The sequence below is a fragment of the Octodon degus genome, unplaced genomic scaffold (genome assembly GCF_000260255.1).
Source record: "Octodon degus isolate 3935 unplaced genomic scaffold, OctDeg1.0 scaffold00169, whole genome shotgun sequence".
Lineage (NCBI taxonomy): Eukaryota > Metazoa > Chordata > Mammalia > Rodentia > Octodontidae > Octodon > Octodon degus.
In genome coordinates, this window is record NW_004524745.1 from 469,662 (window position 1) to 493,519 (window position 23,858).

The following is a 23,858-nucleotide window of genomic DNA, read 5'->3' on the forward strand; positions in this document are numbered from 1 at the left end:
CAGCCAGGAGTTAAAGCAAGAGGCACTAACATCTCAAAAGGAGCCTGATGACCCAAAGGAACAACTAGGAATCCTGGTTTTCTTACACACCTGGGCAATACGTAATTGCAGAAGCTGCCACAAACTACATTGTGACATAAAGCATGAAAGCAACAGAAAGGAAAGCCTGGGCAAGTGGGATAGATGGCTAGAGCTGTGTGTGCCAGCACTCTGCTTTTCCTCAGAATGGAGATGGAGATCTTGAATGCTAAATCCACAGGTGAAGATGAATCCCTCTACACTGAACTGCTGTGCAGGTGTTATCTTCTCTTCCCAGAAGTACCTGTTCTCAATATCTGGTGCTTAATCTATAGTCCGTTTTTTAAAAAACCTCAAAACAGTATCATTAAACTCATAGGCAGTAGGAGTTCCACATTTTTTCAAAGCTCCTGAATGCATGAATCTACGGATGAGAGCAGTCTTTTGGCAGTTCTTTCAGTTATATTTTTTGCATTTTGTATCTATTTTTATACCTCCTCTTGGCAGCTATTCTCTGGAGCAAGTGTTGTAGCTAGCATGCCCTGGCTTAATGTGGAGTTTTCCAAGTTCTACCTTTTTACCCCTTGTGTTAGTGGCCCTTGTTCTTCAGAGACCTTTTTCCTTTGGAGGCTGAGGCAGGAGGATCAGGAGTTTGAGGCTTTTTAAAAAAAAAAGTAGCTGAATTACAGGTAAGTGTCACCACACTCAGTCTGGAGCAAAATGCTTTAATCCCAGCTCACTTTCATTTGGTCTCATTCAGCAACCCAGACAAATGTAGCTGGATCTGAGACCCAAACCATGGAAGCCTGGTCACAACCTCTTTATTCTGAGGCTTTAATAAAGTACGTTCCCAGTCTCACCTGCACCTGAACCGGAAGACAGGTTGCACTGGGAGGAAATCTGAGGCTCAGACAGGTTGTCCCTTGTTCCAACAAACATGACCAGGCAGAAGCAGGGCAGAATTAGAACCCAGGCCTTCAAGACCTTAATACTTCTGGCAAAACAGGCTTGCTCAAGGCCAGTTGGGTTAGAAAATGGACCAAGAAGTACTCTCTTAGATTGAGCCAGATGCCCAACCCTGGGTCACTGCAGTAGGAATGCCAGGCAGAGGGATCTGCCTAGATGACTTGCCCATGTCCCTATCTCCTTGGGTCCTATGTGTGCTGCTCTAGAAGGAGAAACAACTACAGAGCCCCTTAACCCCACCCCCATATTCTCCTTGCCAGATCTTGGAATAGGCCCTCCCTAGGCTGTGTTGCTATGACACATCCCAAAGTCTTCCCCACTACCACTTTCCGAGTTTTCTCCAGTGTTAGGAGCACCTGAGGCTTTCTGTACAGTCCTCACAACAGCCCTGTGTAACAGGCAGTGGCACCAGTTCCCTGTTGTTTCTCAGGGATGGCCGAGGCAGCAGTCATGCCCTCTTCTGCCAGAATACTAAACCTTGAGATTTAGTCTGTTTCCTTAGAAACAGACTAAACTGCCTCAGTTCTGTTTTCCCCTCCACCTAGCTCTTCCAACTCAGCCAAAGCTGTTCTTGCGTGTGCTCATTTCATATCACATTCCCAGAAATGAGAACCAGGGACTTGATCTCATTGTTCCCAAACAGTGCTGACAGAGGATGGAAGTAGTGGGCAGCTACAGAACACAGACATCACACCTGAGAGCTGTGTCACTAGTGACACAGGTGAGTGCCAAGTGCTTCTCTGAAACCTACTTATTCCTGGAGCATGGTGACTTCCCCCTAAACACTCCCAGCTGCTGGAAGGATGGGGCTGTGGCCAGGGTGGAGTGGCCTGTGTTTACCTTGCTTTTCAAATCATGGGAGAGGGTAACTGGCCAAATTCTTCATTACCTCAGGCTGTGGGGCCCAGAAATGACGCATCTTTAGTAGTATCTTTTAGTTGCCCAACCTACTCCTGGGAGGGAGGTGCTTAGTTTACAGAGGGTGACCGCTGCACTTAGCTACAAGGCTCACATCTCCACCCCAGGATCCTGATCCACTCATGGGCCTCCACTGCTGCCTTCTCTTCTGCCACTATCCCTGTCACTACTTACTGGGAGCGTCTAAAAGCTACACTGCCCCAGCTAACCAGCCCACATGCACCTCATGCTGTCGGTCTTGGGCCCTGACACCTTGGATCGATATGAAGTCAGAATACCCAGTGTGCAGAAACTCAGCTGGCAGCCATAGTCACTTGACAGGAGCAAGGTCAGACATGCTCCCAGCCAGGGGTTCCACACCCAGGCTAGATGGGCTGTCTTGGCAGCTGCTGCTTCAACTGCCAAGCAGAACATTAAAAGGGGGCAGAGTCATGGCTTTTGTAAGATGTTAGTCTATATACACACACTGTACTGTCTTTGTAAGTCAAATGGTACTTTTAAATACAAGTTTTAAAATGTTTTTCAGACAGGATCTCACTATGTAATGCAGGCTGGTCTTGAACTCATAGTGATCTATCCTCCCAGCTCAGCCTCTTGAGTGCTGGGGTTAGAGGTGTGTGCCACCATGCCTAGCAAAGAAAAAAGAAGGCTCAGAAGACCAGGGGGTAGCAGTGAAGTGGTGTGCCCTTCTGGGCAAGGTCAGTAGTCAGTTCTTCGTTAGTGAAAAGGCTCTGGTACGTATAGTGCCTGCTCAGCTCTGGCTTCTTCTTGGAGATCCCCCCCCTCCCCTGTGGCTAGCATGAGGACAAAGGATGCAGGGCCCAAGATTTGCTACCACAGCCAAGGGCTACCCTCCTGTCATGAGGGTCTCAAACTACCCTCTTCAGTCAGTGGTAGGAGTCTGTACCCTGACCCCATGCAGGAAGGGACTGAAGGGACTATTTCTAGGCAACTACAGTTAGGGTGAGGGTCAGGTCTAGGAGTCCCTTCACTGCCTCTCTTAATCTGCAAACACTCATTTGAAACAACCCCTGCTGGTATTAGCCCTAGCCCAGTGCGGAGTCTGCAGGGGGCAGATAACCGGAGTTTTACTGTGAAGAGGTGAGTTGAGAGAAGGGGTTGGGGATGTGATGGCAAACATGCAAGGAGAATGTTTGAGCATACAGGTAACCTGGATGCCTAGACTAGGTCACAGAGGCCCAAGGAACCCTTGCACGTCAGGTGCAGAGCACTTTTGCGAGGAGCTAAAACCATTTCTGGCAGTGGCATTTACCCCCTTTTTGCCTTTGTGCTAGAAGTGAAACAGATGATGACACCAAGAGGGATGTAGTGTCCTTGACCAACTGCTTGCCCACCCACAAAGACCTGAAGTATTCTCCAGGTCTGCCAGTGCCCACTGCAGTTTTGGCCACTAGGCACATCAAAGAGTAGACCCTTGTTCCCAGGATCTAGGACAGGTACCATTCATGTGAGCTACTCAGATTCTGTGCAGGCAGTGGGCAAGTAGACCAGAGCGGGGATGACCTGCAGGAAACCTGAGCAGAGGCCTTCTCAGGTAAAGGCTCTGGTTCTCCATTAGTCTGACATCTAAAACTCTCTCTTAGCTCAGAATTTTTAAATGATTAATCAGATGTCTGATGTAACAGCGCCTTATTAAGAGTGCCTCTGTACAGTTACAACCCAAGAGAGCTGAAGAGGAGAAGCAAACATTCAGGAAGTGGGGTTCTCCAAGAGGGCCCTGGTGCCCGGGGCTTCTAATGAGCAGCAGCAAGGAGCTTCAATAGGAGCGAGAAGGCAGTACCCTGTCCATCATGGCCCAGGCATGGCACCCAGGGCTGGCCCTCAATTGTTAGGACCATTTACAGCTGTAGCATCTCCTTTGAAGTGCCACCCGTGGAGAGAGCAAATTTCCAGGAGCTAGAAGACCTATCATCTCAACTGCCTTCTCCCTATGCTGGGCAACTAGACCACCAGAGGAAGCCCGGCTGGCCAGCCTCCATGCAGGTTTCAAGTGGCAACAGAATGGCCCTTCTACTACACAAACCAAGAGGAGGGAAGGAAAGGGAAAATGTTAAGTATTTTCAGAGTAAAATCTTGAGCCAAGGGGCTCCTGTTCCATAGCAGAAGCAGAACAATCTGCTAAGGCTTCAGCTGCCTGTCCTTGGATGTCTGCACGCAGGGGGTTGTTTACTGCCCAGCACAAAGAGACTGCACTGCTGAAAACATCCTAAAGGCACCTGCTCAAGTCTGGTGAGCACCAGGTAGGTATTTTATGAGGGTGTGGAGATGACCAGGAATAGCAGGGGCACCCAGCCCAACTTCCAAACTCCCAGGGTTATTTGGGCAGAGTAGGATCTCAGTTTGAGTGATGGACTGCAAAGGTTAAGGCAGAATGTTATGGACCTTCCATTTTCCTTTTCCTTTACACCTGCCTTACTCCTCGAAGCACCTTCTGCAGTCTCCAGCTCTGGCCTCAGTCTTTACTATGATATGGAATCAGAAGAAACCAGCTCATCCAGGTCCCTGTCCTCCCTGCTTCAGTGTCCCAAGATAAAGGCAGACCAGACCGGGTGCTGGCTGCTGCCCACTTCATTGATCATATAGCCTGTAACTCTACATAGAGAACATTGATGTTTATAATGGATTGTCTGGTAAGGGTGACAACCTACTGATGTGTGTGGGTCTTTGTTCCTAGGTCTTCAGAAGTACAGCTGCCACTATCCTGTGAGGAAAGCAGCTATTCCTGGGCCTAGACCAAGTCTGACAGACTGATAAGGCCTAGGGAATCCCAAGTGAATGGGTAATCTAGATTATCCCTGGGCCCACCCACCTCTACCCCAGCTCAGCCACAAGGTAATCTTGCTCCTGGGCCCCATCTACCTACAACTCCACAGATATCATTTTTGGATAAACAACAAAGCCATTTACACTGTGTAAGTTGTGCCAGCCTAACAAGTAGGACTGTGTGGCCACCACCCTCTGGCCAAGTCCTTATCTTGACTGGAGCTGCTGGGGCTGCTAGGAGAGTGGGTTGTAGATACTGGAACTGAGAGCTCAGAACCAGAGCTGCAGAAGAAACTGCCTTGGAGATCACACTGATGTCTTATTTTGGGAAGAAGAGGATGCTGAGGTCAAAGGAGGTCACATAGTGAATTAAAGCCAGGCACCTGTGTCTCCCCACTCTCCTGTGTCCTGGCCAGGGCTTCCTGCACATTGAGATGCCTCACTTCAAACCAGACAGCAGCATGGCTGCATGTGATCTGAGATGTGGCTGTGTGTGGAGGGGTATAAGGCCTCCCTGTTAACACTCCCTCTAAAGTTAAAGTCTGTGTGTGAAGTCAGAGATAGGCCTGTTTCACAGCATATCCTGAAGAGTCAGGGCCCGTCCACTGTGAATGACTGGGTCCTCATCTGGGAAACAGTGGATTTTGAAGTTCTGCATGCCTTGCAAGTGGGTGTACTGGCTCAGAACAGGGGGCCTGGTGGTTGAGGGGTGGGGAGATCTCAAGAGATGTATTTCAGACTTTCCTTGACCCCCCCCCCCCTTGGGTTTGGGTTGTGTGGTGCCCTAGGGACAATGGCTGTGGACATGGATTTCAGTTTCAGTCCTGACTCTGCTACTGGCAGACCATGTGATAGGAGGAAGTCACAACTGCCCTGTACTCCACTGTGCTCACTTGCAAAATGGGGTAAGGGTAATACACCAGAGGACTGTTGTGACAGAAAACCTAAGAAACGATAAAGAGCTTGGCAGCACCTGATAAGAGATGAAAGAGGGAGGGCTTCACATGAGCTACAATGTGTTAATATCCACAGAAGAATCATGAAAAGCCTAGATTTTCTTATTTTGGGTCTGTATGAGGGGCTCCTCCAGTCAATCCATATTCAGACTGGCATTTGTTTATGTCGCTTTAAATCATTACAAGATGACAAAGGTGGAGGAAGTGGCAGTACAGGTGGGGCACTGCTGCTCCCAGAGAAGGCAAGGGAAGAAGTGTGATCACTGGAATGGCAAAGGGTGATTTGTGTGTGGTGGGCACGGAGTGGGGGTACTCATTCATTTGCTGTTTCACCGTTCAGAGAGTGAGACGGTGAAATTTAAGCACATCCATCTCTGTGGCATTAATAAAGGGAGAAGAACCACCTCACCTCATACAGACACATGCGAGCTTCTTATGAACATTAAGACAAGTCACTAAGGTACAACTTAATATGAAACTAGAGGATGGTAAATTAGAAGACATTTAAGTCTGTAGAAAGAAAAGTTTTGCTCCTTAAGCCAAACAAAAAGCTAAATGTGATCAGCACACAAATGAATGTCAAAAATTCCAGTCAAGACTTGTGTCTTTGTTGATTGAATCTCAGGAAAGGGACTGAATTCTCTAGGGATGAGTGAGCACCTTCAGAGGTGGCTGCCAACAGTCTGTTTTTCCAGTAAGGGAAACTGCAGAAATGTGATGAGGGATCTGATAGCATTCTATCCACAGCCTGGAATGCTAAAGTCAAGGGGCTGCCAGAGGAGGGGCTGCAGGGAACCTGAGCAGGGCAGGTATGAGAGCACAAGAGCACCTGCCAGTTCTCCGGTGGAGCCCAACTGCAGTGCTGTGAGTGGCTGGGGTTCAGAAATGCTTGGTATTTTCTAGTAAACAGCATACTATTCCATAACAAGGTACCTTACCCTTTCAGTTAAAGAAAGTAAGAGCTTTTTTTTTTTTTTTTTTTTTAATGACTAACAAGAAGTTAAAAGGACCCATATTCCCTATGTCCATGTTACTAGAGGGAGCTAAGCAGACCTGAGCTGTGGTCCTGTCCCTGTTCTTCATAGCTGAGTGCCCCAGGGAAGCTGGGCTACCTCTTTAAAAAGCCTCTGCTTCCTCCACTATAGGATGAGACTACAGTTGCAGAAGCTGCTGCCTGGGATAATAACAGGAGTTGTGATGCGATTAAAGACCTGAAAGCTCTCAGTTTACAAACAGGAAAGTTTTATCATTGGGTTCTTAAATAGTGAGGTAACATACTTCACAAATTATCACTCACAATTTGATAACCATTCCACTGTTGGTGTTGACACCATCACTGGAGAGCCTGATGGGCCTGTTCTAGGGCAACACTCACATCCTGTTCACTTGGTCTTGCAAGACCTGTCGCAGTGGGTACTGGCCAGAGTATGGAGACAGGCACATCAAAACAAGCCCCTCAACAGCGGATTGAAGCAGGGTCTCTGTCCAGAAGAGCTCATCAGATGAAAGATGTGCATATGCTTCTATTTAAGACAATTCATTTTACTTTTTTAAGTGTGAGGCAACAAATAAGGATTTCTTCACAAAGAAATGAAATAAGCTTCCAAATGAAACATCAAACATTTCGATAGGCTGATGCCCATTTCCCCTACACAATTCCTTAGTATGTCTGCTAAGCCTCAGGGGAAAGAGACACTTTAGAAACTAAACTTCCTATTTACTTTGAAGCAGAAAGCATTTTTCCTTTTATCAACCAGGAGACTTGGTAGAGGAATGAAGGACAATAATGGTAAAGAACACTGAACAGGATAAAGACAGCAATTCCTTTGCACATCACTACTCCACTAGAAGTCCTTTTGCACCAATGCCTCAGACAGACAGAGCAGACTAAACCAGACTACACCAGACCAGACCAGTTCAGAGATGTGAGCTGGGAAGATGTCACGTAAAGATGCGATGACAGGAAGGGGGTCCACATGTACCAGATGTCCCCAAATACACTTGGTAAATGGAATAAATGTTTCTCTGGAACTGAGGACCCAGTGCTGTATCATGCATACCATTAATATAGCAGAAGGTAGGGAAGCAACTTACTATGTCTGAATGCCACTTTTGGAAAAGCTGTAAGGCTAAGCAGAACAAAAAAAAAAAAAAATCAAGGAAAGTAAGGAGGGGGAAAAAACCCTTGTGCCTAATACACAATTCTATGACACACCACAAGGGTGTAAAGACCCCCCAGGCAGGGAGAATCCTTCAGGGGCTAGTAAAGTGCCTGATCTTGCTCATAATCTACTTGGGTGAGACACAGACCACCAAGGCTGTGAGTGGTGCAGGCTGACTGACCCAGAGCATAACTTGCCTCACACTCCCTAATATCCTAGCCATCTTATAATGCCTGTTCCTACTCAATTTGATGAAGACCACACCTCATTTACTGTTAAGGTTCAAAAGATACCAATGTGATCATACACTGAGGGCTTTAACTCTGAAATAATTACAATACAGCAAAAGAAAAGGTAGAGTGCATGTGTTTTTAAAGGCTATGACATGGATGGTCTACAGAATTAATGCAACTACAATTAAAATCTCAATTTTTTTTGGGGGTGGAAGGGTCTACAGGGTGTTCAGGGTCTCGCTACTAGATCAGACTCAAAGTGATCCACCTGTTTACAGGCTCCCAAGAGCTGGGATTACAGGCGCACACCACTACGCCCAGTCTCAACTCCTGGTCCCTGTGCCTGCTTGCAGGTGCTTTAATCTGCTGAACTATTTGGCTGGCCTTCAATGATTTTTTTTATACAGACGAAATTCAAGGAAAGGTAAAGAGAACTAAAGCAATTAAAACTAAATTTAATATACAGTAGTCAAGACAGTTAATGGTATTAACAAATGATATCTGTATTCCAACATACAGATCAAAGGAACTGAATAGAGAGAACAGTAAATAAAAGGCCCACACAAACATCGAAAACTGGTTTGATAAATATATAAAAAGCTACTTATGGAGAAAGGATAGCCTATTGATATAAAAAAACAACAAATATCAATCATTTAAATCTTACTTTTTTTTTTTTTTTAGGACCGGCCAGATAGCTCAGCGGATTAAAGTGCCTGCTTAGGCAGACACAGGTTCGATCCCTAGGGTGCTATGCTGGCGCCATCCCCGGGGTACATGGAGACAGTGATTGAGACTGGGTGTGGTGGCACACACTTCTAATCCCAGCTCGTGGGAGGCTGTAAACAGGAGGATTACTACAAGTGCGATCTGTGTAATGAGACCCTGTAGACCCTGTACTAAATACCTTTAAAAAATAAATAAAACCTTATGTTTTTATACAAAACATTCAAAATCATAGCTCTAAATGTAACATATAAAATGATAAAAGTTTCAGAAGAAAACAATCTTCAGGATCTGGGGTTAGTTTCACATGATCCACAGAAGAAAAAAATTGAGTTGGGAGTAGTGGTACATGCTTATAATCCTAGCTACTCCACCAGCTAAGACAGGAAGGTCACCAGTTAAAAACCACCCTGGGCAATATAGCAAGACTATTTAAAAAAGTAAAGCACATGCCTAGCATGTGAGGTTCTGGGTTCAATCCCTACTACTACCAAAAGACAAATAGCACTTAATAAAAATTAAAAACTTTAGCTTTGTGAAAGATACAAAGGGGATGAAAGATAGGCTATAAATGGGAGCAAATACTACAAATCATTTGTATTAGAACATATGAAAAACCTCAAAGCTCCATAGTAAAAACAAAAAAAACAAAAAACCAACAACTTAAAAGTAGGTGTCTGAGCAAGTTGGGCATCATGGTTTTTGCCTGTAATTCTAGCAGTACAGGAAGCTGAGGCTGGAAAATTGCAAGTTCAAGCCTACCCTGGACACTTGGACAATTTAGCAAGATTTTCTGCCTCAGAAAAGGAGGGACAGGATAGGAATGCAGCTCAGTGCCAAGGCCTTGGGTTCAATCCCTAGAACCACCAAATAAAAAAATCAAATGATTTGGTGAGATATGTCACTGAAGAGAATATGAGAGCAAACGAACACTTCATATCATTAGCTATTAAGAAAAATGAGTCGTCATGAGTACCACCACATATCCATCAGAATGACAATAAAAAATACTAATAACATCAAGTACTGGCAAGGACTCAGCAACTGGAGCTCTAATTCATTGCTGACCAGAATGTAAGATGCTACAGCCACTCTGAAAAACTAGCAGTTTCTTAAACATGTAAACATGAGCCAGAAACTACTAGGTATTCACCTTAGAGAACGAAGACAACAGGCAGATGTTTATAGCAGCTATGTTCATAGTCAAAGGAAGAAACAACCCTAACAGTCCTTCAACAGGTGAATGAATTAACTGTAATACCTCTGCACAGTGGAATACTACCCAGCAATAAAGCACCTGTGAGCCTCAGAACACATCAGCAGTGACACAGTTTTTTTGCAAGGCAGTATCCCAGAATAACATTCCAGAGTGAAACCTCTTCATGCCAAATCTCCCTTGGCCAGCTGTACTGGAAAATTCCAAAAGAATAAAGCCTTTCACACATATTCTTGAATTCCCAGGGCTTCCTTAAAATCTAGGAGGCAGTCCTTTCCCTCAACCACAGCAATCCCATATCTAGTTACCACACTGAATATGTCTGTATTTCTTTTGAAAAGATTTAAATCAATAGAATCACCATGGTGTTCATGAAGGATGCTGCTCTTCAGACCCACCCCCTCAACACATGGATGGTTATCCCCCAGCAGTTACTCCAGAGGACACAATCTGCTTGAGGAACAATCTCCCCATCCAAGCTCAGTTTAAGTGACACTGGCCTGACCCTTGCTTGGTGCCTGACCTTTCTGGAACTCAGTGTCCCTCCAGAAAATCTGGCCTTCATGCCTCTGACCTCACTGCACTTACACAAATGTCTAGAATCCTGGTCTTCTAGTCCCAGCAGTCATGTCTTTTTCTCAGTTGCGTTCTGCACTAAAAGAGGTCTGCTGTAAATGAAAGTGTGGTAACACCAATGGACTATGTGTGAGGGGGAGGGTGTGTAACTGAGGAATAAACCCAGGGCATGTATGCTGTACTGTATCTCTATCCTTTTCTACTTTTGAGACAGTCTAAATTGCTCATTAAGAGTTTGAATTTACCATCCTCCTGCCCCAACCTCTAAGAGTAAGTGCTGGGATTACTGGCCTGTGCCAGCCACACCCAGCCAATGGGCAATTGAATGCTCACAGCAATATCTGATGCTACTGATTACTCCTCTCAATAAGTCTTCCTCAGCTTTCTGGAACCTCACCCTTCTGCCTTTCCACCACTGACTCTTGTGTGATCTACGGATCCATGCCAGAATTCTTCAAGTCTATACTGCCTTTTCTTTCCTATCTCTGTTTCCATCCAACTTGATATAATTATTCATTCTCACAATTTGTTATCACTAGCATGCCAAGGCTTTCCAAATTTCTATCTTCAGTCAACCTCTGTTCAATGCTGCAGATGCATACTTTAAAAACAGAATCTGTTGGCCATGGTGGTGCAGGCCTGTAATCGTAGCACTCGGGAGGCTAAAGCAGGAGGTTCACCACAGGTTCCAAGCCAGCCTGGGATACACACTGAGTTCAACCCCAGCCTCAACTACACAGTGATACTCTGCCTCAAATTTTTTTTTAAAAAGGAATAAAAATGGTCATGAAAGCTAAGCACTTAGAACTGCTTGAGGACATCAAGGCAAACAATACAATTAAAGATACAAATGAAGACTTCCAGAACTGTTTCAGAAAGTAGGTGAAACAATGAAATAAGTGCAATTTGAAGGGGATTAATGACAATGTGTTTTTCTACTGTAATACATTTTAAGTTAAAATAGGGACTCAGTTCACAATAACATTATAATGTACTTAGGAAGAAACTTTTTCAGACAGGGCTTCACTATGTAGTTGAGGCTGGCCTTGAACCTTCAGCAGTTGTCCTGCCTCTGCCTCTGGAGTGTTGGGGTCATAAGCATATGCCACTATACCTAGAAATCTAATTTTATTTATTTATTTATTTATGGAACCGGGGATTGAACTCAGGCCTTTGCGCTTTCCAGGGAAGCGCTTATTCCACTGAGCCATCTCCCCGGCTCCCTAAAAATCTAATTTTAAAAATAACATGTGATAGATATATGAAGAAGTTATAAGCTTAAATTTAAAGATATGTTAAAAATAAATCAGGAGACAACTTCTGATAGGAAGACACTATTGTAAATATGTCAACTCTTCTCCCAGTCACTCTGTAAATACAAGTCACTCCAATCAAGACCAAATATAAGTTTTCATAGAGACTAATACACATTCTAAAATCCAGAGCAAAAAAGCAATTTTGAAGAATAAAGGGTATATGTTTGTATCTGCGCTAGAGGTTGGGAGGGTACTTACCATAACAGATTCATGATTCTAGGCCACTTGTCTGTGGAACGGATGAGTGACAAATCTCATTTCAAATGAATAAGAAAAGGATGATATTGTCAATACATATCCAAAAGCAGGCCATATAAAGTAGAATATCTCTTCTCCAAGGTGAGTTATAGAAAGTAATATTCCCTTGTGTCCCAAATTTTCTGATCAAGGAGATTATGGGGCCACACAAGAAAGTGATCGATGATGTAGAGTGTGCCTAAGCAGAGTCACATGGAGAGGAAACATTCTCTCAGGCTTTTACAGACAGCAAATTGGTCAAGCAATGGCTGTGACTCATCCACAAAGGATCTACAAACTGAGGTACAGAGTTTCAGGCTAAATCCTGAGGGGATTTGACTGACCTTGGCAGATACAAAAGTGACATTTCTTGTTATATAGGTCTTGCTTTATGTTGGTCTTAACCATCCAGCAGAAAAGTATAAAAACAAAGTATAAAAAGTAGAGCCATATTAATATGCTGAGCTGTAAAAGGCTCAAGTCAACAACCTCTGACATTGCCAGTCCTACAGATAACCCACTACTATTATGGACTACTGGACTATATTGAAATATTTTGCTGAATTCATGTACCTACAATATATAAATGGCGATGGAATATCCATCTCTGACAAAACTAAACGAAAAAGGGATACAAATGAAGGACCATTTTGTATCTGTATACTCAAATAGGATGGATATACAACTACTTTCTCTTAATTCAATGAATAGAATAACCACTAAGAAGACAACAATATGCAATGTATTAATTATTGAAACTGTCCTACTAATTGGTTTTGAAACTGTCTCATTGCTATTGTTTCTCAATAAAATTATTTTTAAAAAGAAAAATATTTCCCTACCTTTTGGTTTTGGAGCTGGCCACCATAAAGACATTCATCTACCTTAAGTGGTTTTTTTTTTTTTTTTGTACCATGAATTGAACTCAGGGCCTCCCACTTGCCAGCTGCTGAACTACATCCCCGGCTCAACAGATCTTAAGGAAGGAAAAGATGCTGCACAGTGAGACAAAGGAGTGCTGGGCAGGGCTTGCTAGCTTTGCTCACTTGGTCTATTAGCTTTAGATCACATCATTTTTGTTTGGTTACACTCTGCACAGTTGCCCATGCTTCAATTATGCCTCTACAATAAGGTCTCCATAAAATTTTGAAAGAGCAAGGTTTGGTGAGTGTCGAGGCAAGTACCCAGAGAGGGCACGGAAGCTCCACACTCCTTCCCCTAAATGTACTTTCTGCCTCTCCATCAGTAACCTTTGTAATATCCGTTATGATAAGCCAGTAAACACATTTCCCTCCATACTGTGAGCCACTCAAGAAAATGAATGGAACTCAAGGAGGGTGTGTGGAATCTTGATTTACAGCCAGTGGGGCAGAAACACAAGTAAAACAATGTAAGGTTTGTGGCTGCATTGGTAGAACTGAGCTCCCAACCTGCAGGATCTGGTGCCACCTCCCAATAGGCAGTGATAGCACTGAACTGGAGGGCATCCGGCTGGTGTCTGCACTGCTGTAGAGCTGCTTGCTTGCGGCATGCAGTAAACCTCCATACACCTGGGGTCAGAAGTGCTCTGTGTTGTTGACACTGTAGGAGGAACTGAGTTGGAGTCTGTTTTTTTCTATTCAGTGACATAAAGGGCTAGAACTACGAAATCTGGCAAAAGAAACCAAGAACCCTGTCCTATGTCATGTTTAGAAGTAAATTCAGCTAAAGATTTATGTGGGAGAAACTGATAAACATGACATTTAAAATTTTTCACACTAAGGACTGCAGTTGTAGTTCAGGGGTAAAGACCAGGGTCTCTTCCTCAGCACCACAAAAAACACGAACTAAACCACATTAAAAACAATGAAAAATGCTGAATCTGATTTGAAGAAGATACCTACAAGTCTAAATACTAATATGCCCAATATATGATTCCTTATATATAAAAAATAGACAAGCAGAGATTATGTACAAACAATTCACAAGATAGGCACAAATTTATTTATGAATTAAGGATCAGTCCCTTGGTATGCAGCTCAGGCTGGCTTCAAACTCACTTTGTTGCCCAGGCTGGCCTTAAACTCCTGATTCTCCAACCTCAGCTTCTTGAGTACTCCAGAATTTATGTATTTTTGTTCAAGGTCACTAGTGATACAAAAGGCAAATTGAAACAGATATTTTACATTCATTATAGGTTTCTAAGATTCTGAAGTCTTCAGATTAGGTGTTTTTTTTTTTTTTTTTTCCCCCAAAGAAAGAACAAAAACAGAACTTGTGCAACTCTAGTCGTTTATTGCAGTAACCGGAGCAGGGAACACCTGGTCTTGGCTGCTCAGTCCAAGTTGTCCAGGATGAAGCAGCAGCACAGTGTGGCCCAGCACGCGGCCAGGAGTGCCTGACACCCGCTGTCCGTCTTCCTTTCCCGTTCCATTACGTACACTGGGGGACAGGCAGAGGCAGGCAGGGGAGAGAGAGAGACCCCGTCAGAGGGCACCTGGAGCACAGCAGAGTGGCTACACTCAGTATGTTTCCTGGAGAATATAAGCCCCATAAAGGCAGGGCAGGTACTCAGTAGTTGTCAGACACTATACTGTTTCCTGCCACCTCTCTGCCCTCAAGCTTCAAAATCCAACCCATCACCACCTTTATGCTGCCCAAGATGATCCAAACTGCCAGAAAAATCTTGTCCTAACCCCAACCCAGCAGCTGGGTGTGAAGGAAGTTCTGAGTGCACTCATTTAATCCTCACAACAGCTCCATATCACTATCATTAATGTAGAATTCTCTGAAAGAGAACTTGGGGGGTGAAGCGAAATCTGTTAGAATTGATCTACAGAAATAACTGTCCCAGTGTTCAGAGACCTACAGTATGACTGCTGCTACATCAAAATAATCCCAAACTACCAACATCCAATATCTATCAACCGGAGTCCAATTAACCAAATAAAGCAGATGCTGTGATGGTGAACTTTTTAGAGCTTTCAATGGTACAAACAGCCTCTGCAGCACACATGCCACAGGTTCACCACCAGTGGCTCAAGAGAATACCAAAGAGCTGTTAGATATAACCAGTGGCAACTCTTCCATGGGGCCAATAATTTTATGTATGGAAGCAAGGAATAAAGAAGTGCTTTTGTTTTATTTGTATAAAAACATCACATATAATTACATGTTTCTGAAAGAATACAAGAAATGTAAAGGTTAGAGTGTGGGAGAGGCAGAGGTAGAAGTTTTCACTTGTTTTTTTTTTTTTTTTTTTTCATTTTTCTCAAATCCAGGCTTGTCTGTTTCTAAAACCACACTCAGAGCTGCTCCTCTGCAGTACCTGCAGGGTCCAGCTGCCCAGGGGGCACTGTCCAGTTTTAGCATTTATAGGCCTCTTCTAGCCTCAGGCAACTCCAGGGCTTATGGGGGCAGCTAGCACTAATGCAGTAAAGGGCCACTTGGAGCTCCTGGGCCCAGTGACCATGGCCATCCAGGACTGCCTCCCAAGTCACTATTCGCCAGACATCCACTGGGCCCCACTCTACCCTACTTGTCCTATCCTTTAGGTATGCCTTAAATCCTGTTCTGACTGCCCTCAGGCCTTGCTCTGTTGGCCTTGGCCCTTCTCCTAGGATTCCTGTTAGGCAAACCCAACAAATAGATGTCATCATCAAACCACTACTCCTCCCTACAAGGAATCCAGAGAGCACATGACACAGGTGCCATTTCTGAGGCAGAGTCCTTACAAGCAACCCTTCCACCTATGCTATGTCCCAAACAGCTCCTTCTTCCCTCTCCAGCAATACTAGTGTGAAGCACTTTAGACCTTCAGGACCAAACCAACCCAGTTATATCTCTGTGTTTGGCCAGGAATCAGGAGCCCATCTGGCCAGGATTTCAAGATTCCCCAGGTATCAATTCTAGGTCCTCGGCTCCCTCACCCTCCCTGCCACCCCAGTAAGTGTAACCCATATGTTCTTTCTTTTCTTGGGTCCTTTGAACCCCTCGACTCTCCACACTGCTGCTCTCCAGCCTAGAGGCTCACCCATTATCTCAGCAGTACCCAACCCCTTGTCAAGGTCCTCTCCCTCCACTCCAAGATGTCCTGCACCATAGTGGCAACTTGACTGAGCTTATTCTCTGCAGATATCTCCTCTGCCTGTTTCCCTGGGGCCCTCCAGTGTCACCTGTAAAGCTAGTATATGGCAGTGAATGTTCCCAGCCACAGAAGCTCCCTGCTGCTCCCAGATTCATCCTTCATCACTCTTACATTCACTAGACTCACATCTGTAGAGACATCCCACTTATAGGCAGAAAACACTGTGGTCCCATTTTATGGAAGTGGAAACTGCTTCAGAGAGGGTAACATGGTCTATTTGGAATCAGCTAAAAGGGACCCCTCATACATTAGCCTCCAAGCTCTGCTGTAGCACTGACCCACTGTTCCACACTCCTTTGCTCAAAAACACCCAGGCTCCTATTTTCTACGGCACTTTCTCTTGTACTACGTGGTTTCAAAGTCACATTCCATGGAGGCCATGGCTGTCCCTCTGGCCATGTTCAACAACCTCATATGCAGTCTACCAAGGCCTCATGTTCCCCAGAGCCAAGTCCCCTTGTACGTGTAGGGCTTGGATCAGGCCTACCTGCCCCACAAGGCCGGTTCTTAGCACTGCACAGATCTAATGAGTGGTCTCAGAGAATGGCTCCCTAAAAGGAAGAAGAGACACTGCCCCTGAGTCAGAGAACCCATTCTAAGCACACACACTAGATGAAGGCAAGTGCTTGGCTAATAATCCAAGCATAAGTGTTAACTCTATGTGATAAAATCCTTCAAGTGCCGCCAAGGCCTGTCTTCTTGGTGACTGCAGAATTCTGATCTCTGTGCCAGCTGGGTGAGGGTGACTTTGCCAGAGGAGGCAGGAGCTTCCATGGAGTTGGTCTCAGGGAGTGGAGGTAGAAAGCTACAATGTTAGCACCTGCACCTTCCGCCAGTGGGTGTACACTGCCTAGCAGAGCCCTGCTCCAATGCATGGTGGGAGGTCAATGCTGTCTGAGACAGTCTAACCCTCTACCCTGCAATCCACAAAAAGACAACCATGGCTCTGTTCCAAGACAGCCTCCTGCCTGTTTCTACAGCTATTCTTTTTCAACACAGGGATGTTTGAGAATCTCCTCCTAGGATCCTGAAGCTCAGCAGGAAGTAGTAGGTAGAGGGTGGGTGGAAGAGGTAAGAGATTCCTCATGCAATTCTGGTGATAGGAAGTTCAGAAAAAAACTGGGAAGGAACCCTTCTTACCCGATGCTGTGTGTAGGATGATGTGACATTGCTTTTTCTGCTGTTTTTTGTTTTTGTTTTTTAAGCCCTGGGCTCACTACATAGCCCAGGCTGGCTTTAGATTTATGGCAATCTTTCTACTTCAGCCCCCAAAGTGCTGGGATTATAGGCATGAGCCACCATACCCAGGCTCATGTTTTTAAGATGTATTTGGTACAGGGTCTCACTATACAACTTGGACTCATAATGATCCTCCTGTTTTCAGACTCCCCAGCGCTGGGATTACAGGTGTGCGCTACTCAGTGGTTGGCTCAGCATTTCCAGTAGGGGTAGGGGTGGCATGGAAAGTAGTGCTGGGGATTGAACCCTGGTCCCTGCGCTTGCCTACGCAGGCGCTTAGTCTGCTGAGCTATCTCTCTGGCCCTTCATATTTTGTTTTTTATCTGTAGTTTCTGGGACATTAACTCCTCCCTCAAGGCAGGTCACAGAAACTAGAATTTCTCTTCTTCAAAGTAGGTCACAGAGAATCTAATCTTCCCCTGCTTTTTTAATCTTGAAACTGGCCATAAGGAAACTCCTGACTACAAGAAGTCATAAGCCCCTTTTTGTTCCAAGGGTCCTGTCCTGTACCCTGTATGGAGAAATGCTATAGAGACAGACCACCCTGGGGGTCTCTACTCTGCCTGTTAGCACCAGATCAGCCTCTTATCCAGTCATATTTTCATTTAGTTGTTTATACTTCAGTTATGCCATGAAGACTCCATAAAACCTCCAAGGACAGGGGTCTGAAGTGCCAAGCACATGGGTCCTCAGAAGGTGGTATGTCTGGTAGAGGCAGGGAAGCACGTGTGCCCTCATCTCTAGCCCTTCTATTATGACCTCTTTATCTATATCCTTTATAATAAATGTAAACGGAAATATTTGCCTGAGTTCTGTGAGCCACTCAAGCAAATTAACTCAACCCAAGGAGGGAGCTGTGGAAACTGATTAAGAGCAGGTCAGTCAGAAGTACACACAAAACAAATGGGGGCTTGAAACTGGCAGCTGAAGGGGGCAGACCTGGGGACCCTGTGGCATGGGATGCTTTCTTCAGTAGAGAGTGTCGTAAATGAACTGGACTAAAGGACACCCAGGTTTGGTATTTGCTGCTGCAGGACTACTTGCTTACTGATGGGGAGAAATTCCCATAGCTTTTCAGGTCACAGAGCTCTTCTGCGTTGACTGGAGTGAGGGAGTAGAGGAAAAACAGGCACTCTTTTTTTCTTGACACAGGGGATGTCCCCAGTCTAGGTCACAATTCTCAAAGACACTTTCTCGTGTTCCACTTTAGTAGGAAGCCCCACAATTTCAATTAGGAATTTTATTTTTTATTTTTATTTATTTATTTATTTTTTTCGGCAGAACCAGGGATTGAACTCAGGCCCTTGTGCTTGCCAGGGAAACGCTTATTCTACTGAGCCATTTCCGAGCCCCACAAAATAGGAATTTTAAAAAGACATGTCAAACTAGATTTTTTTTCCAAGACAGATTTAAATCTAGGACCATCTATTACTGGCTATGTAACCTTGGACAGGTGATAACCTCTCTTTGCTTTAAAATAGGAGTAGTACTGGTAATCTGTACCCCACTGCGATGCAAGGAAAATTATGGATCATGGATGTGAAACACCTGGCCCAGTGCTTAGCACACTGCAAAGCACTTAATAAATGTTCACTAGTGTTATTACTATTATTCACATGACTACAGCCTTTCAGGCAGGCCCATCCCCTGACATGGTGAGGAGTGGGCTTTGTAGAAAGACCTAGACAGAGAAGGAAAGGGGCTCACCTGGACTCTGGGGAGAAGTTTCAGAAACAAAGTAAAAAGGTGAAACCATAGGCTTTCCTAGAAGTAAAGGGCCTGCCAAGATCAGCTAGCCCTTCACTGACTGTTAGAGGTTGATTTAACAGTAATAGAGTCTGGTGAGGGAGAGCAATGCCAAAAGCCACTATACAGAAAAGGTGAGGCTGACCAGAGCAGGTCTGTATCCCTAATAGATAGATCCATAGCAGTAGAATGTAAGAATCCTGGAAAAGGGATTGCCAGGATCTTAAGGCCCTACCTATTTATACTTCTACACTTACACACACACTTACACACACACGCACACACACACATACAATCACTGTCACTTTTCCTTTGGCCTCCACCATGTGACATCAGAAGTCAAATCACTTATCTTTGGAAAATATGGATCTGGGAAGCCAAGGGCCAGAGGTAGAGCAGATTTCCAAGATCAGGTGACAGGGAGCTCTACATTGAGCATGTGTCATGGACACAATCAGGAGGACAGTAAGGGATTGCAGCCAAGGGGCCACAGATACACCTATATGCCTGGTCACAACCCATCCCACCCACTGAAGACCTGGACACCCTGGAACTGTAGACACCCAAGCAGTAAACCCTACCATGGGTTTTACTGCCATCTAAACCTCCTGCCAACCTTCCATGGATCCCGCATGGGAAGTGACAACTGTGGGCAGAGATGCCAGCCCACCTCTAGAAACTGGTCTGACTGCATGCCCTCCCTGCCTACAACTCTTCTCTCTTCTCCAAAGCAGAAAAGCACCTGTCTCTCTTCCATGTCAGCTCCAGAAGAGCTACCTGATTCATTCTCAGGCTCCTCCCTGGTTGATGCCAGCTAGAAGCTGGGTTGCCCTGGGAAAGGCTCCTCTCTACCCACCATGTCCTGATCCTCTGAGAGCAGCCTTTGCCCCTCTTCCTCTCATAGCTTGAACAAACAAGTAAAGCAACCATCAGGGACTAACACAGCCACTGTGGGACTAAGCAGGCACTGTACTGGTCCCTTTCTCAGCTCATCCAGCTCAGACCTGGCTGACAGTCCTTCGGTCCTTTGTTCAGACTCTAGTTTAGCTCTGCCTTGATATGGCCCATCCCTGTCACTTTACAAAGTCTGTGCTTTCACTTATAAAAAGCGAAATTGAGTGTTTCCTGCAGTGAAGGCCTGAGGAGGAAAATGTATTGGTAACAAAGTATCACCTGGTCCTTCCCCCTTGTTGCCCTATCAAAACAGTTGGTAAGGGAACAAACAACAGTCCTGAGAGCAGAACAGAAGGAGCAGGGAAGATTCTTCCTCTCTGCTCTCTCCCACTACCCGGGGCTCCAGGCAGCTCTTCCCAGGGGTCTTCTTGACTTTCCCCAGCCTGCCAGGGCTCTTTCTGACCCAGAGTTCCTGCCCACACACTCTCAGTGCCACCTCCTGACCCAGTAAGGTGTGGGCCTTGCAGACAAATGTAGTCTTACAGAAGAATGAAGCACTGAGGTAGAGAGGGGCACAGGTAAGTATCTCACACAGAAACGGGAATCTGTGGCTTGTGAGCTGCAGTGGGATATTTGTGTCATTGAAAGCTCCAAAAGGTTTGCCACCACCTAGAGGGAGAAGGTGGATTCGTGGCCAGTCCATGCTGTACAACATCCAGAAGAATACACTTTCACTTCAGACATCAGTCATGTTTTCCTTTTCACTCTTGTCATCAGAGTATAACAAAGTAAACAAGAATGTCTCAGAAATATCTTTATACCCCCTCATTAGACTCCAAACTCCTCCGATGCAGGCTGTAAACTTTCTCTACCTGCTGCTCCAACAGGGCCTGAGGCAAGGAAAAGGCAACAGGGTGGGCAGTGACTGTGAGCAGACCACAACTGCAGGACCAAACACCTTCTAGCTTTTGGAATTTTCAATAATACAAATATCCCACTGCAGCTCACAAGCCACAGATTCCCGTTTCTGTGTGAGATACTTACCTGTGCCCCTCTCTACCTCAGTGCTTCATTCTTCTGTAAGACTACATTTGTCTGCAAGGCCCACACCTTACTGGGTCAGGAGATGGCACAGAGAGTGTGTGGGCAGGAAGTCTGAATCAGAAAGAGCCCTGGCAGGTTGGGGAAGGTCAGGGACAGGTAGCTACCGAGGGCAATGGCAGGGTCCTTCACCACTCATTAAGGGTATATGGTCCAAAGTCGAGGTCCTTAACATTTCATAGGCTCAAAGTCTATCAGGGTACTATGAGTGTTCTTAGTGTCCATGGCTAGGCAGAAGCAGTTCAAATTGGTCTGTTTGTAGGTCTAAGAAATTTCTAATAAGAAATTAACATAGCAAATAACCACATGCCCATTAAGACAAGAGTTTCATAACCAACCCCCTCTACTTCCTTATTGTCCATCCAATACTGAGGGGCACTGACTTAAGGAGCCTTAGATGTACAGACACATGACAGGACAGCTGCCTCCATCAAGAGCCAGTTATCTCCAAAATGTGCCCTTAGCTGGTGCAGGACAAATCAGCCCAGTGGCTATTCCAAATGCCAAGGTATTTCAGAAATTGTTTACTTCCCCAGGAAAAATTTCATACATAAGTCCAGTAACTCTACACACTGGGTAAGAACTGGATGAAACAAAAACATTATCAGAGCCACCAAAGAGGGGAAGACAACACCATGTCTGCAAAAAGCAGCCACGAGTAGAAGACAAGTGGCCTCAATCTTCAGCAGCCTCAGAGTTGCAGGTCCCAAAATGGAGCCAAATCTGGAGACGAGGTCAAAATACCAGTCCTACTCAGGTCAAGAAAAAAGACGATCAAAACCAACAGGTCTCTGCCTACCCCAGCAAGGGTGCTTCCAAGTGAGGTGCAATGAAAGATGATATATACAACTGAAAGTGTAACATATGCAAAAGCCTATCAGATATCTAAATGCAGTCTGATGCGAGTGACCAGTGCCGGTTATGTTAGTCTCTAAAATTAGAAGATGAGTAAAGTTAGCATTTGGTCAGAAAGTCTAATCCTCAGCAAAGAAAGTGATTCACCAGCAACTGATCTTTTATCCTGAAACTAAGTATAGCGGTATATACCTGTAATTCAGCTACTTACCAGGCAGGGGGATCACAAATTCAAGGCTGGCTTGGGCCATTTAGTAAGGCCCTATCTTCAAATAAAAAATAAAATGTGGTGGGGATATAATTCAGTGATAGAATTCTCTTGGGTTTTTCACCCCTAGTACCATCAACAAAAACTTGCTCCTATGTTTTAAGGTCCTCACCCCCCTAAAAAAAAACTGAAAGCTGGAACTTCAACAGATGTTTGTGCATCCATGTGACTACAACAATATGTACAACAGCCAAAAGGTGAAAGCAACCCAGTTATCCATCAAGATATGAACAGGTAAGTAAAATTATAATTGTTTATATACAGAATGGGATATTATTCAGCCTTTAAAAGGAAGAAAATCCTGACATGCTACAACATGATGAATCTTAAAGACATCACCTACCCATCAGAGAAAGGCAGATACTCAATAGTTTCACATGTATGAAGTACCTAGTCAAACTCATAAAGACAGAAAGTAGACTGGTGATAGCCAGGGGCTGGGAGGGAGGTGAGCATGGGGAGCTGTTGTTTAATTGGTACAGAGTTTCAGTTTGGGAGGATTAAAAATATGTTTTGTGGTGGTGGTTGCACAACAATGTACATGTACTTAGTTCCAAAGGACTATACACTTGAAAATGGTTAATATATCAAATTTTGTGTTCAACTTAGTGAGATCTTTCCTCAAATAGACCCTGGGTCTATTTCAATCACCACTACAAAAACAAAAAACAAATTTGTTAACCTTTTGCTGAGTCATGAGGATTCCAGGGCACCATAGCACCCTACAGGAGGAAAAGCCAAAGCTAGATATCCCAGTAGGCAAAACCCTAAGCTAGTTATTCAGGGACATTCTCTTCCAGCCACAGCCCCAATTCTCTGCAATTTTGTAGCATAGATCAATCCTGTAGTCCCTGGAGATAGCATAGAGTCCAGCCAACCAGAGACACATCATGGTCACCAAAAAATGAAGTCTATTCTGGCTGCCTGTGGGCCCACCTGCTGCCTGCGGGCTTCGAGGTTGCTCCACAAGTCTCTCCCATGCAGCACACTTTCTGAAGGAGAAAAGCAGCAGGCTGAGACATCTGCTCCATCTCCCTCCCACCTCTTGTGCCCTCTTCTTATTTCCTGATGCAGCCAATTCTGCAGGCAAGTCCAGAGATGAAAGACTCAACAGCTTAGGCCACTCAGGAAACAAGACAAAGATCCAGCTGAGGAAGTACACAGTCACATCCAACTAAGCAGGACCAATAAACCCATAAGGAATTCAGGGTCAGGACAGATCTTTTCCAGGAATTAGGTGGGAGGAATGTCAGTCTTACTACTCCCCATCTTCCTTTTTCTTTTTTTTCTTCCAATCAAATTTTATTGGTACATTTTAGATATACATAATCATCACATTCATATATGGCATTTGTACCTATACGTGATATAACTTGCATATTTTCTCCATTCCCCTACCTTCCCATCAACCTCTCTTCCCTTCCCCATTTACAAAAACTTTGTTTCTATTTTTTTCTTTTTTCATTTTTATTTTTACTTTTCCCTTCTCTCCCCCACTCTTTTCTCCCTTCCCCATTTGAA

At 44.8% G+C, this 23,858-nt stretch overlaps 1 protein-coding gene across 1 annotated transcript in view; it reads right to left on the reverse strand.

Moving 5' to 3' along the window:
- Cystm1 (cysteine rich transmembrane module containing 1) overlaps window positions 1-23,858 on the reverse strand; it is a 64,536-nt gene that overhangs the window by 903 nt on the left and 39,775 nt on the right. The window lies entirely within an intron of this gene.